Here is a 15750-nt window from a genome sequence, read left to right on the forward strand (position 1 = left end):
GTTTTTTTTATTAAAAAATTAAACTATTGAACTGATTTTAATAAAATTTCTATGGGACCAAAGGAATATCTTAAATATACACATTTTTTTTATAAAATAAAGGGCAAGCGAGCGTGATGCTCACTTAATGGTAAGTGACCACCGCCACCCATAAATATCAGCAAAACTAGAAGTATTGCAGGTATGCTGCCGGCCTTTTAAAAAGGAATATGCTCTTTTCATGAAGGTTATGATGTCGTATCGTATACTTATATAAACATTCAGATAAAAAAAGTTCCAAATCCCTTTACAACTGACTTAGTTATGAGGTAACAAACTTAAAAAAAACCTGCAACCGAATTGAGAAACTTCTTATTTTTTAAGTCGGTTAAAAATAAAAACAATACATTCTTTATAAATCAATATCAAAACAATTACGTCGACAAACAATTATTATTCTCTTGTCATAACACTGTTTAAATAATTGTGATAACAATATTTAAACAAAGGTTAAAGGCACCATATTTATCGGCGGCAATGTTGTGGTGCGCGGGCGCAATCTTATACCCAATTAGTGACACGTACGCGGCACAATGCATTCCCAACAGTACGCCGATCTTTATAAAGATCGGTATCTCTTCCGTTGGTGTGTGGTCCTCGTTATTAGCGGCGGACGCGTACGAAACCACGTATCGGTATTTAGCTAATACTTATTCTTTGCACATCACTAGTAAATAAAATTAAATTGGTCGTACAAAAAAAATACAATATTTTTTTTCTATGTTCGTTCTATGTTCTATGGTAGGTGAAGTATGTTTTAGTAGAATTTAAAAGGTAAGCAAATTTTTTCATAGGTTTTTTTAAATTTTTATTTATGTTACTATTATTTTTTTATTATTATTTTAGCCATTACCTGTCCACTGCTGAACATACCCCTTCTCTATAAGGGGAGTTTTGCCAATAGTTGCCATACCTAGCAGGCGGGTTCGCTACCGAAGTAGGCTTTTAGGAGATGTTTGAAGAGGGATGCTGCTGCCATCCTTCGCGCTACCTTAGTCGCCTCTTACGACACCCACGGGAAAGGAAGGGGTGGCCTATTCTATGCTACGACCATACGATCCACTGTATGTTACTATTGGACAATAGTAACTGCCTTATGGTCAGCTCAATTATTCACTTGTTTATTTTTTCATTAAAATTAGACTGTAATCTAATTTTCGTTAATTAAATGTTGTAGGCTTCTAATTAGCTTATTGTTGTCATGTATAGTTAATTATTAAGCTATCACAGCTGTAAGCTTTCTTAAAATATAAATAAATAAATAAAGTAAACGTTGATTTAGGACAGTATTTATTTGTATACTAGATTTTATTTAAATCCGATCAGTTGTTTAAACGTGATTGAGTACTAAACATTCGAACTCAACAGGTTTTGTAAATGTTTCAATATTTTTTTTAATAGTTGTAATTAAGTACAATTTTGTAAAAGAACATTTTAACAGAGGTTCCAATTTCTGTCAAACTGTTTAACTATGAACCAACGCCTACTGTTTTAAGATAGGCAAACTGTGATTTTATGAGTTTTATAACACGGTTATGTTACTATATCTAATTGTAAAGAAACATACGGCTTGCCTGATGTTTAACTATATCAAATTATCACACATAATAATAACATAGATGGCATTTGTTTTATAATATTATAGAAATCTTTTTATATAGCATATTTATTCCATCATACATACCTTGACATGAATTTTTTAAGTGATTTATTAAAAGATTAATTTCCACAAAAAAAAAAAAAGACTTCAATTATAGCAAAACCAGTAATTCTGATTTCAAAATTAATTTATTTCATTTATCAGAGACTTTGTACAAAAATCGTTTGATTTAGCACCTCTGTCCCATTCGTGTTTCTATCGTGAAGCAGTTGTGTTTGCATGGCTGTGTTTCGGTTTGAAGGGTGGGCTATTGCAGTGAATTTACAGGGTACAGAGGAATAACACCTGAGTCCTCAGGAATGGTAACGCACGGGGGTATCATGGACGAAACAGTATACTCTGTTATGTCCATGGTACTGCTCATGTCTATAGGCGACGGTTACCACTTTCCATTAGGTGGGCCATTAGCTTGTTTGCCATTCCAAGTAGCATAAAAAAAGTCTTGCAAATCCGTTTATAAATGACGTAGTTCTGAGGCACAAAAGAAAGATATGACCTAAATGAAAATTCTCTTTTTTTTTAAGTCGTTTGGAAAATATCTCCGTTCAGATTTTATTTACGATTCCTTGTTTGGGTAATCATTTCTGAAATGCTCCAGCGTCCTCGGTAGCAATGTGCCAACAATTAGCATTCCACCAGCACTTCCAAGCCGGTGGTCTCATCATTGTCATTCCGTACGCGCCATCTTGGATGACAATTAAATATTGGCTTGCACTTAAATATAATGTGTTGTTAAATGTGACACGGTGATGAATACGCAAATCGCTCGTTCGAAATTTGAATTTCCGTACTCGATTGACTGGCCATTTTTCAAGTGCTACTTGGGTGTTCAAATATTGTCGACGATTAAAAAAATGTTATTTTAAAAAAAAATACGCCTTTTAAAGGTATTATAGAACATATAGGGTATTATACAATACGTGTATATAGGGCAACAGTATCCTGAATGTTTGTAAATAGATAAGACAGTCCTATGCGTGATTAGACAGTCTTTTGGTGTGAACGCCTGCTCAGAGGACTAGATCACTCATAATATTATCACCACATCACGCATTAACTGTCTACTCCTGAATTCAAACCAATTTGGGGGGATTCCTTCCTGGTATTGTCTGGCCTTCTACCTACCTACATAACATAGACCTTTCTCTTGGGGGGTCTTAAGGGAGAGATCTATGTTCAGCAATGGACAGCTGATGTAATGATAATGATTGGTTTGGTATTGTGGGCTTTTGCCATTTTTGGCAGGTGAGTTGGTGGCAGGGACGCTACTGTCCATCCCTCGAACATTAAGTTCTTTTAGTTGCCTCTTAGGACACGTCATTGGCAGAAGCTATTTTTCTAACAAAAATATATTTTTACGTAATGTTAAATTAGTTATAGGAATAAAGTAATAAAAAGATTATTACAGAATTATTATTTTCTTTCTAACTACACTGAGTTAAGAGAGATAAACCCTCCCTTGCTAACAAGTTGTTAATCTACCCGCTGTATATAGATACTTAAACAATAGTGTTTAAGTGCAATAAAGAATATAAAAGATATTATGATAATAAAAAATAATTTTGTTCAAGTAAACTTAATAATAACCATTTCGAATATTAATGTCTTTTTATAAATTACCATCCAATTCGGAATGAAATGTCAGCTGAGAGAAATGGGCAAGACACACAGCTGTTTTTTCTTTCAAATAAAAATTTATAACAACAAAAAATAGATATGTACAATAGTATAATTGTAACTTGTCCTACTGTGCAATCAATATATTTAGATTCAATACATTGGCAAAGTTAACAGGCAATTTCTAATCATTGACAATTAATCCGCATCTCTGTATGCGGTCCACACCTTCGTCACTGAGTTGCCAGTAATAAATTAGATAAAACCGTGAGAAGAATGATATATTATGGTGTTTAAACCATAAGTGTCTTATAGGTTAGATTCATGTCAAGATTCACGTAGAAGAGGTATATATATATATATATATATATATATATATATATATATATATATATATATATATATATATATATATATATATATATATATATATATATATATATATATATATATATATATGTATATATATATGTATAAAGCTGAACATAACTTGAGGTGTTTTGTCAGTAGTTACCACCGGATTGGCAATCGCAGTTAGGCTTTGGAGATGTTTTAAGAGGGACGCTGCTGCCCATCCCTTGCCCTACTTTAGTCACCTCTTACGACACCCGCGGGAAAGGAAGGGGTGGCCTATTTTTTGCTGGGACCACACGGCCATATATTGGTATCTAACAAACTCGCTTTCATTTTTATCATATACCTACCTATAGAAAGATAAGAATATACATATATACAATTGAAAATCCTTTCAACGCTTGTTTGGTTGATTGAAAATAAATAATAATATAAATAAAATATTCAATATTTTGACTACTAGCTTTCTCCCGCGACTTCATTTACGTAACCAGAATATATTCAGTGATTGAGATAAAAAGCAGTCTAGACAGCGTTTCTGCCGTGAAGCAGTTGTGTTTGTAGAGTAGGGTATGGCCAATTACAGAGTACAGAGGTATAACACCTTAATACTCAGGAATGGTAACGCATAAAGGGGACAATGAGTGTCACAGCTTATCCTGTTCTGTCCATGGTACTGTTCATGTCTGTAGGAGGCGGTCATCACTTTCCATAAGTTGGGCTATCAACTTGTTTGTCATTTATTTATTTATTCTTTATTGCACAATAAAACTTTGTACAAGTGGCGAGCTTAATGCCATATGGCATCCTCTACCAGCTATCCATTAGGTTACAACAAAAATAATTGTAGTAACATACTGAAATAATTATACATAATAATACATAAGAAATACACATATAATACATAAACATTACTTATTATATATATGGTTATATTAATAAATATTATGAAATATAGTAACCATTGAGTAACCTGTAACTAGAGCTAGTTTTGTTGACTGAACAAATAAATAAAAAGTGTTTTTTTTTAAATATGCTAACTGGGTGTTCCGCGTAGATCTACATGGATTTTATTTTAATATACTTTCTGCATTATATAACCGTCATATAGCAATTCTACGTAATATAAATAGAAGACTACTAGATATATCAAAAACTTATCAATTATACAATTGCTTCATTATATATTAGTTACAGTATTATCAATGAATTGTCTCACTTTTATCAATGACTTAGTACAGAAAGCGAATGCTTTATGTAGTAAGTACGATTTATAGTAACAATAAAAACATATCAATGTAGAATTATTTAATATTTATCATTTTGATAAAAGGATTTATTGTACTGGCTGTCAATCATAACTTCATTAACTTTGAACATTTATTTATATATTTATATTATGTTTTTACGACTTTTTATCTAATTAATCCATGACAATGTAGAATTATTTAGTGTTTATCATTTTAATGAACAGAATTATTGTACTGGCTGTCAATCACAATTTCATTAATTTCGAGCTTTTATTTATATATTTATATTATGTTTTTACGACTTTTTATCTAATTAATCCATGACAATGTAGAATTATTTAGTGTTTATCATTTTAATGAACAGAATTATTGTACTGGCTGTCAATCATAACTTCATTATCTTTGAGCCTTTATCTATAAATGCCTTTTTTATGCCTTTTTACCTAACAAAATTTTTTTCTGTACCTTTTCTGCACTAGATTACTCGCCAATTATTTTCTCTCTAACTATACTGGGTTGGATGGAAGAGATCTCTTTCAGAGATAAGCCCACCCTTGCTAACATGTTGTTAAACTAATCGCTGTATCTTTTTTTTCGAGTGCAATTAAGAATATAAATATAAATATCTTTTGTAATACCATTATATTATAGATAGTAAACCGCCCTCGTATTTTACCATACCATTTGCTACTCTCCTTTGTTATTCCTGTATTCATTTGTCTAAACTATTGTGCGAAATTTTATCTAAGAACATCAAGTCGACTTTTGCTGAACATTTAGGCTATTACAAAAACGTGAGAACGTGATCCTTATTTCTTTCTTTTTCTGTGAATTTGTTCTCTTAAACCAATAATGGTGTATTCTTGCATCACATAATTTGATCAATACTAAACCGCTACTGGCCACAATTTATCTCCGACTTGCATAATCCAATGATTCCTAAAGTGGGCCTCGTAGAGTTTATGGGTTCCGTAATAAAAGCAGAGTTTGGCAACTTACATCTATATATGTACTGACTTTATAAATGAATGAGTATACTTTATTTGCATGATAAAATATAGGAAATAAGCAAGACAATTTACAAACACAACGATTCAATTGTATAAGTAAGTATTTAACTAGTTTAATCCAAACCACACTATGAGGTGGGAAAGGGATTGTTAGCAATGGAGTTTGACTGCCCCATTTCTAGCAATATGCCTTATTAGGTCGACCTCCATATGGTTCCCCCTGGAAATCATCGTGAACAATTCTTGTTGAATTCGTCATAATGGGCTAACTGACCTACTTCATCCTTACCTATCATCCTTTACTGGTGCTCCGCCGGTGTATACCGATAGCGCGGGTGGGGTTACTATTCCATTTTCATCCACCAAAAAAAAAAACTCCAAAACACTGCGACTAGAACTAATAAAAAAAAATCCTAAACATACTCAATAGAGAATCTATGAGCCCACCATTACCACGTTACGAAGGTCGTTAAATGTTTGTTTAGTGAACACATCAATCGTGACAAAATTAATAAATGGCCAACAGGAAATAAATCCAATCTATACTAATAAAATAAAGCGGAAGAGTTTGTTTGTTTGTACGCGCCATTGGTAAATTTAAGATCATTTTCCAAAAGATCTGGCTTCTAAAAAAATGTTATACGTAATCTGGGATATGTCTTCGTAGATCTCTTGAATCTTGAGGTGGGCACGATAAAATTTTAGGGTGGGCATGGCTCTTTCGGCTCCCCTTCAATACGCATATGGAACGCGCTAATATCTGGAACTAACAATGACATTTTTAAAATATTTTTTGGATTTTACAGATAATTTCTTGAGGTTCTTTTTCTTTTCTTTTTTTATGCAACTTAGAATAGTAAACAAACTGACGGCTCACCTGATGGAAAGTGGTAACTGTCGCCTATAGACATGAGTAGCACCATAGACATAACAGTGTATACTAACGGTATACGCTGGCAGGGCACCAGTGAGGGATGATAGGTGAAAATGAAAAAGCAGGTCAGTTAGCTCATCGTGATGAATACATCTGGAATTCAATACGATGCTTTCCAGAGGCAACCGCGTGGAGGTCGACCTGACAGGGTATATTGAAAGCAATGGGACTGGTAGCCGGATACAGCCAGTCTTAATATACACACAAAAAAATACCGGCGAATTTAGAAATCCCTTTTTTAAGAAGTCAAAAAAATCCTGGTTTGGAAACTTTAGGAATTACTTACCTAATCTACACACAGAACCCTTCAACACAGCGCTAACCGTTTACTCAGCAATCATCCACTATAACTGAGCTTATTACACAATCTCCAGCTTTCTCAACCCTGTGTTCACGGTAATTGAACAGTTACAATGCAGCCCGCCCCTGGTGGGCCCAATAATCGTGTTGGATTCTCGTTTGGCTGACGACTGGGGAATTTTTAGTACGCTTTATGTTGCATCGTGTCACCTAGGTAAGTTTAGTTACAGCGTGGAAACTGTAAATGAGATAGGGTTGTGACATTATGATGGTGCAGGTTAAATGAAGGTCGAAGTTCTCTTAATATTTTCTTATTATTCAATTTTTTTTTTATAATAATAAACTTTATTAACAAATACAGGGTTGCATAGTTACATGTTTTTTGCTCTAGCTTACAAATTAGGGTAACCTGTGCCTTGTAAGCCAGTTCCTTCCAACACACAAGAACTAATACTTTGTATTTGTAGATGCAGAATTAACAATATTAAGCTACAATCATAATAAACATGATGATAAATAAGGGAAAAAAAAAGGAATTATTGTTTAACTAGAAGATTACAGTTAATAAATTTTTTAAATCTGTAACGTTCAATGTGTGGTGTGAGAGAAGGTGAACAGTGTGAGTGTGTATGTTTAAAGTGAGAAGAAGAGTGGTATTAATGTGTATACTATTTGGTTTGTTTTTATGCTTCTACATTATCATTAGTACATAGATGTGTACATGGCGGACTTAATGCTAAAAGCATTCTCTCCCAATCAACCTTAGGGAAGTGTCGGAATACTCGAACGCGGTACTAGTAATTATTGATATAAATACATACTTAAATTACATACATATATGTTTTTTCTCAAACATGCTTGGAAATGTGAGTATTATTTTGACAATCTTCTTCGAGATAAATCAAAATTGTCGTACTGGCCAGATACATGCGGGCAGCGGCCGGCAAAAGTTGTATGAAAATCCATATCTGTCGTGTTTTGCGGCCAGATAAATAACTATGTAAACTCATATCTGTCCTGGAATTTAAAAATGGAATGACCTTTTACTTCGAAACATGGCTACCAAGGAGGTAACTAATAAAAGGTTTTATTTAAATTTCGAACTGGCTTGCAAATAGAAAGCCGTTTATTGAAAAAAAAAAAACAAAAAAACATTATGGCGCGTGAACAATTATTAATGTTCGTTATTCGTCATTGGATTTAAAAAGTAAAATTGTGTTTTTGATTTCCGCTATTAAGGAGTTTATTATATAAATGAGTGATTTATTAGTTACCTAATTAATCACTCCTTTGTATATAAATCTTAGGCAAAAAAGTAACGGCAATCGATAGGTGATTATAAAATAAGGTTTAGAATGAAGAACCAGGTTAAAATATACAAGGCCGGGGTGGTCCAGCATTGGGTACACAGTGAACTCGTGACACGGTCGAGCGTTTCATGTAAACAGTTGTAAATTAATGTTTCAAACGGCAATAAAATAAATTAATGTACAGAATTACAATTGACGTATTTATGTAGACGATTAAACAGCCAAGTGCTGCGTTGTGTGTATACAACACCATTTTTATGTCTGCACCGGATTCTGTAAGAACACACGGGGGAGTAATCCATTGGTCTTCTTTTTTTGATGGGTGAAAATGGTATGGTAACCCCGCCTGCGCTAACGGGATACGCTGGCGGAGCACCAGTGAAGGGTGATAGATGAGAATGAAAACAGGCCAGTTAGCCCATCATGACGAATTCATCAGGAATTAACCATGATAGTTTCCAGGGGGAACCGCGAGGAGGTCGACCTGGTTGGGTATATTGCTGACAATCCCTTTCCCCCCAATCTATTGGTCTATCAAAGGAAGAAAAGGTTCGAATGAATGAATGAATGACAACTCTATTGTTCAATAACCCTTCAAAGAATGATACAGATTATTAAGTTTAACAATTTGTATGTAAATTAAATGAACAATTAATTCATAATCATCATATCAGCTTCTAACTGTTCACTGCTGAACATGAGCTCCCCCCTTAGGGGGTTTAATGGATGATAATGGAATGATGACCCCGCCTGTGCTATCGGTATACACTAGCGGGGCACCAGTGAGGGATGATTGGTGAAGATGAATAGGCAGGTCAGTAAGCCCATCGTGACGAATTCAACGATAAATTAGTTACGATGGTTTCCAGGGGGAACCGCGTGGAGGTCGACCTGGTAGGGTATACAAACAACAGACAAACAACAGTACAAAGTCTTCCTCTGGTAAATCCTGTAATATAATATAAAAATTGTAAACATATTTACTTTTTTTTTTATAATTTTCACGTGTAACCCGTGTGTACAGTCATCGTAACCCGACCCCAAATCAAGACGGTAGTTCATAAAACTGTAGTTAAAACTCAGATTTTACTACCGTCCAACGACACAAGTGCGTTTATCTGTTCGATCGTATGGAACGTCACTACAAAACTTTTATATTTATTCGTCTGGAGCAGTTTAGGGTTACGCGCCATTACGAGGTGTTAGAATTAATTTGAAATTATTTATTTTATTGGTAACATTAGAAGCTCGTGGGTGGGGAAACTATTGATATTTTATTTGGATTCATTAAAGTGCTAAGTGTCGATAGATTACTTGTATTTCGACCTATCGGAATGGTTATGCGTTAAATATTATTTTTTATTTATTTATTTATTTTCACAAAAATACAGAATTACAGAAAGTATGGTATTTTTTTTTATTGGATGAAAATGGAGTGGTAACCCTGCCTGCGCTAACGGGATACGCTGGCGGAGCACCAGTGAAGGGTGATAGATGAGAATGAAAATAGGCCAGTTAGCCCATCATGATGAATTCATCAGGAATTAATCATGATCGTTTCCAGGGGGAACCGCGAGGAGATCGACTTAGTTGGGTATATTACTAGCAATGGGATTCTCAGTCTCCGTTACTAACAATCCCTTTCCCCCAAGAAAGTATGGTATATTAGCATTCAGAAAGCACATAGGTTTATATTAATGCTAAATAATGAATAGAACTTTTCGATCCATCGTAATGGTTATGCGTTAAATATTAATTAACTATTTAAGTGATTTCTAAAGAAGGTGATTGTTAATTTATGTGTATTTATTGCTTCTATTATACGATATTTTTGGTAATATTGAGAACTGATTTTGAAAAATTTTTTTCGTAAAAATGTTTCTCTATTTATTCATTTAAAGGAACACCAACAGCATATTGCATTATAACACATATAACAAACATTAAATATAATATTTACATCCGTTTGGTGATAAATTAATCTTACATCAATCACGATCGGTGTAGTTTCACTGTTAAACAAAATATAACTTGTTGATGAAAGAAAGAAAAAAGAAAAATAATTTATTTAGTGACTTATATAGATATTACAACAGCTAATAATAAAAATAAATTCTAGTCAATTATATGATGAACAATATTTACTTGCTAACACGACCCGTGTCTTCAACATGCATTATATCATAATTAAATAATAAATATATATTCGTAAGAAAAAAATATACACCTTTATTCACTTATAAAAATAAAAAAAAAAACGAAATGACAGATATAAAAATAAAATTAAATATTCATACAAAACAACACTACAGTTAGTTAAATCTGGTGCAAAGTTAATGACAATTTCAATATATAACAAAATACCTAATGAGATAAAAAAAACTTAAATTAAGCCCGATGGTTTCCAAGGGGGACCGCGAGATCAACCGGCTAAGGTACATGGCTAGCAATGGGGTTACTAACTTCTGTTACTAACAGTTCCTTTCATCCTGACCACTACTTACAAATGAAAACATCAGTGTGAAGCTTATAATTATCCCGTGTCGTGCCTGGGAATCGAACCGGTGCAGTGTGAGGGCGGGGCAGGACGCCGAGCCTGCAAGCCGCGGGCCGTATCAGTTATCGCGTCGCGTCGCGTCCGCTTCGTATAATTTTCACATTCAATCAAACGTGGAACCTACTTCTTGTTACTACGCTGTATTCATAGTGTGAGACTTTATTCGTGGGAAGTATTTTTTTTAATGGGTGATAATGGAATGGTAACCCCACCCGTGCTATCGGTGTACACCGGCGTTCATTGTGGGGGGAAAGGAATTGTTAGTAATGGAGACTGAGAATCCCATTGCTAGCAATATACCCAATCAGGTCGACCTCCTTGCGGTTCACCCTGAAAACTATAATGGTTAATTCCTGATGAATTCATCATGATGGGCTAACTGGCCTGTTTTCATTCTCATCTATCACACTTCACTGGTGCTCCGCCAGCGTATCCCGTTAGCGCAGGCGGGGTTACCATACCATTTTCACCCATCAAAAAAAATACGTTCATTGTATATTGATTGATATTGTAACTAAGGATAAAATGTACCCAAAATATTGAGCAAGGGATATCTTAGAGATGAATTTTGAATCCAGACTGCGCTATTAGTATACACAATATCATTGGTTTTTTTGAGCTGGTTGCCAGGTTAAATAAGAAACGTTTCAAATGGTTTTTTTAATCTTTGGCATTAAAAATGTTATTAAATCTCTTTGTTTGCCTTAAATAAATATATAAATATATGTAAAATAGAAAATTCCCAAAGAGGGTTGACGTCAGACAGGCCGGTGGTAAAACTATAAGTCAAATCTTTGTGTGATATGGATAAAAACATATTACGCTTACCCCAAATAATAATTGAGATAAGGGTAAAAAAATGATGATGATGTAAAATAGAAAATACTAAAAATACACTATATTACGTCACTTGTATAATTATTACGTTTGCATTGGTCCGTCCTATGAATGCGGCATTAAACAGTAGATTAAGTTGCGCGCGCGCATCTCGCGGCGCTCACATTTATTTCTTTATTTATTCGCGGCCAATAAGGCCTACATTCAAATAGTTCATTAGGCGAACGAGTGACATATTCAGCCCTTTATATGCGAAGCCCGTTGGTGTATTTTATTTGACGGCTCAGTGATGAAAACTTTGCGAACACGCGGGGACAACGTTTGGAGAACATACACACATACATATCGGTCACGCGTGTCTCCCATTAGGGTAGGCAGAAACAATAGGACGCCGAATGCTTCGATTTAAACAAATCTATTTCGCTTCTTCCTTTGGAAAACATACAGTCAGATATTCCATGATAGTCCTTATTCTTATGGTATAAGAAAAGACTGGTGAATGTAATGCTACTTCATTTAATTTTAGTGTTCTATGATTAAAATATTTATTTCTTTTTGAATTTGATTTTGTTAGTTCAATGTACCGCCATTTACTCTTTCGGTTTAGCATGATTGGTAGAGAATGCCATTGGGCATTAAATCCGCCCTATAGACATATATTAATATGTGCAAAAGTACATATAAATAAATAAAAATGTTTACATCGACCATCATTTATTAACATCACTGGTAAAAAAATTTGATAACGAACAGTTCTACTGTTTGGTTCACAAGTATTACCCATATTTTGGTAATATATTTTGCTACAGCGCAATAATATAAATTGTATTAGTAAGTTATAAAAATAGTTGATAGTGAAAAAAAAAAAAATACAGGAGATTATCTCGAGCGAATTTAGATTTTCCGATTATATCTTACCTCAAAATTTTGTGGATAGTCCGAGAAGAAAGTTAATTTGTCTCCGCAGGTTATTAGGTGGATACTATTTTATCGGAAAATTTTATAAAATCAAACTACGTATTAATTAAATTCTGATTGAAACATTTTGTATATTATTATTTTTGTCGTTAACTGTCCATTGCCGGACATAAGCCTTCCCCATGAATCAGAATATAACTTAAATGTGTATCAAATTTCATTAAAATTATTCAAGCTTTTTAAACGTGATTGTGTAATATATATCTATATATCTTTACAAACTTTAAAAATAATAATTACTATTTATTAGCAGGATTACTCGTCCATATAATTTTATTAGCTCGCCGTTCTTTTGTGCAGTGTGTCACGCTTGTTAAACTGCAAATCATTTCGTGACGAGCTTATAGACTACACTCGCAATGGGAATGGAAAGTTTTACTATTTCGTGTACAAGGTCTCGTTAGTATTGTTTTGTATCCTGACTTCTGTTAAATAAACAGATTACATACAAAATCCACTTTTATAATTTCTGCTATTTAATAGACGATTTTTTTTTAATTAATGATAATGGTATGGCAACCCGCCTGTGTATTTTCTATATCACATACGTTAAGATGGAATGCACAATATAACCAAAACTGGCCAGTCAGAAATGAATTTAAAAAAAGTAGTACAAATTTAAATAAATGTATTAGGCAGTTTGGTCTATGTGAATTAAGCCACGGGCACAGTTAATTTACAATATTAAGAAAGGATATAATATATCTAAATTACTAGTATAACAAAAAATACATAAATTTATATAATAAAAAAACACACCTCTATGTCTTTTAACATAAAGTATATACTCTATAATTATTACCCATGTATTATTACCGTTGCGCGGGAAATATGTCACTTTGACAGTTCTAGTGATGCGACAAAGTCGATTTACATCACATGTTGAATCAACTTAATAAATTATTCACATAATGGTATTTTGCAGTTTATATTATATCTAAATGAGAACTTCGTACAACATTTTATTTAAATTGTTGTCACAATTTATTTTTTCGTAATAAATACATCATAATATACAGCTGTTTTTGTGTTACTATTTATTTAATATTATTAATCTCTTACTGCATATTTTATATAATTTGTCAGACAATATATCAACAACAAACTATAACATTTTATCTACAATATTTTTTTTCCACCGCTTAATTATATTTCTGTTTTTCAAGTATTGACTGGGAGAGAATGCTGTGTAGATTTAAGTCCATCTTATTTACCTCACATTTTTTGTAATATGGCCAATAATTATTAAATAAATAAATGCTTGTTTAATCCAATGCATTATTTTAAATTTGTAATTCATGTTATAGAAACATTTTTATAAGTCCCATCTTGTAATAATAAATATATATATATATAATAATAAATATATATATATATATATATATATATATATATATATATATATATATACATATATTTGTTCCATAAAAAGCGATTCAGTCATGATCAAACACATACAAACATCTATCGTTGATCGTCGAGATATTTCCTAGATTATAAAATTAAATGTTTTAAATATAAGGTTTATTGGCATCACATATTTGTATGTACATTTTACTTTGTAACAAGCAGTTTTTTACTCTACAAAGAAAAACATGGGAATAAACCTTAGCGATTGTAAGAGAATTGCGAAAATCAAAGAAAAAAGAAAAGAAGAAGAATTGGTGGCAAAATCGCGTGCCACCTGAGCAGTTTATATGAACTGAAACCCTCTCTCTTTGAAGCCTTAAAAATAGGCAGTAACAAATACTTTGTGACTATTTTGTATTTTTTTCTGTTTTCCGCAAGTTTGAGTTTCAATAAAATAAAAGACACCGAGACAATAACAATTTTATTAAAGTTTTCGCTTGTAAAAGATTGAAGTAACGTATTCTTCTCACATGTGTAGAATGAAAAACGCGTGTACCGTGATGCAATAAATTTGCACACTGCTAGGGTGACGGGGTCGATTTATATTGGAAAAGTAAAGTGACATACATTACGGTTTTATTGACGATATTCAAATGTCACTTAGAGAACATTACAGATTACTAGTCTCTGTCAGTATACACATCACGTGGAAATTACTAAACAGATTCTTAAAAGTGCATAAAAACCTTGAACTGTTTTTATTACGTCGTATTGGAGGTACTCCATCTAAAGATATATGGTCTTACATGTTTTGTATTAATTTGTTCTAAATTTGAAATGTTGTTTATGCAAATCAGCATTATCTAATTTCTGAGGTAAGATAAATAAAAAAAAAATTAAAGTATATTGGAAAACACCGGAGGGAGACTTTGTACAAAAGTCGATTGCTTGGGTAACTCTGTCCCATTCGTGTTTCAACCGTGAAGCAGCTGTAATTGCATGGCTGTGTTTCGGTTTGAAGGGTGGGATATGGCGTGAATTTACTGGGTACGAAGGAATAAAACCTGAGTCCACAGGAATGGCAATGCATGGGGGTATCATGGGCGAAACAGTATACTCTGTTATGTCCATGGTATTGCTCATGTCTCTATAGATGTCGCCTATGCGACGGTTACCACTTTCCATCAGGTGGGCCGTCAGCTTGTTTGCCATTCTAAGATTCATTTTTAATTAAATTTCATTCCACCGACATTAAATTATTTATTTAATTCTGTATACATGAACCTCGTTTAGGAGGATGCAGTAAAAATTACACCCACCTATAGTTGCACATTTCTTAGAAACAAACACAAATATTTGACTTAATACGCTAATTGAATACCGATTGCGTCAATACATAGAACATACAACAAACCATAAAACACGTTCATGTAACGAAAACACGTAATCGTGCACGGAGTCCATCACTCAAGCGGGCTAGTGATGGGGCATTGGCGTTAAAAATAATGTCGATAAATCCCGCGGGAGATCAAAGCGCGAACAAATCGGTCGGGC

The sequence above is a fragment of the Galleria mellonella genome, unplaced genomic scaffold (assembly GCF_026898425.1).
Source record: "Galleria mellonella isolate WM207_F2 unplaced genomic scaffold, CSIRO_AGI_GalMel_v1 utg37, whole genome shotgun sequence".
In the NCBI taxonomy this organism is placed as follows: Eukaryota; Metazoa; Arthropoda; class Insecta; order Lepidoptera; family Pyralidae; genus Galleria; species Galleria mellonella.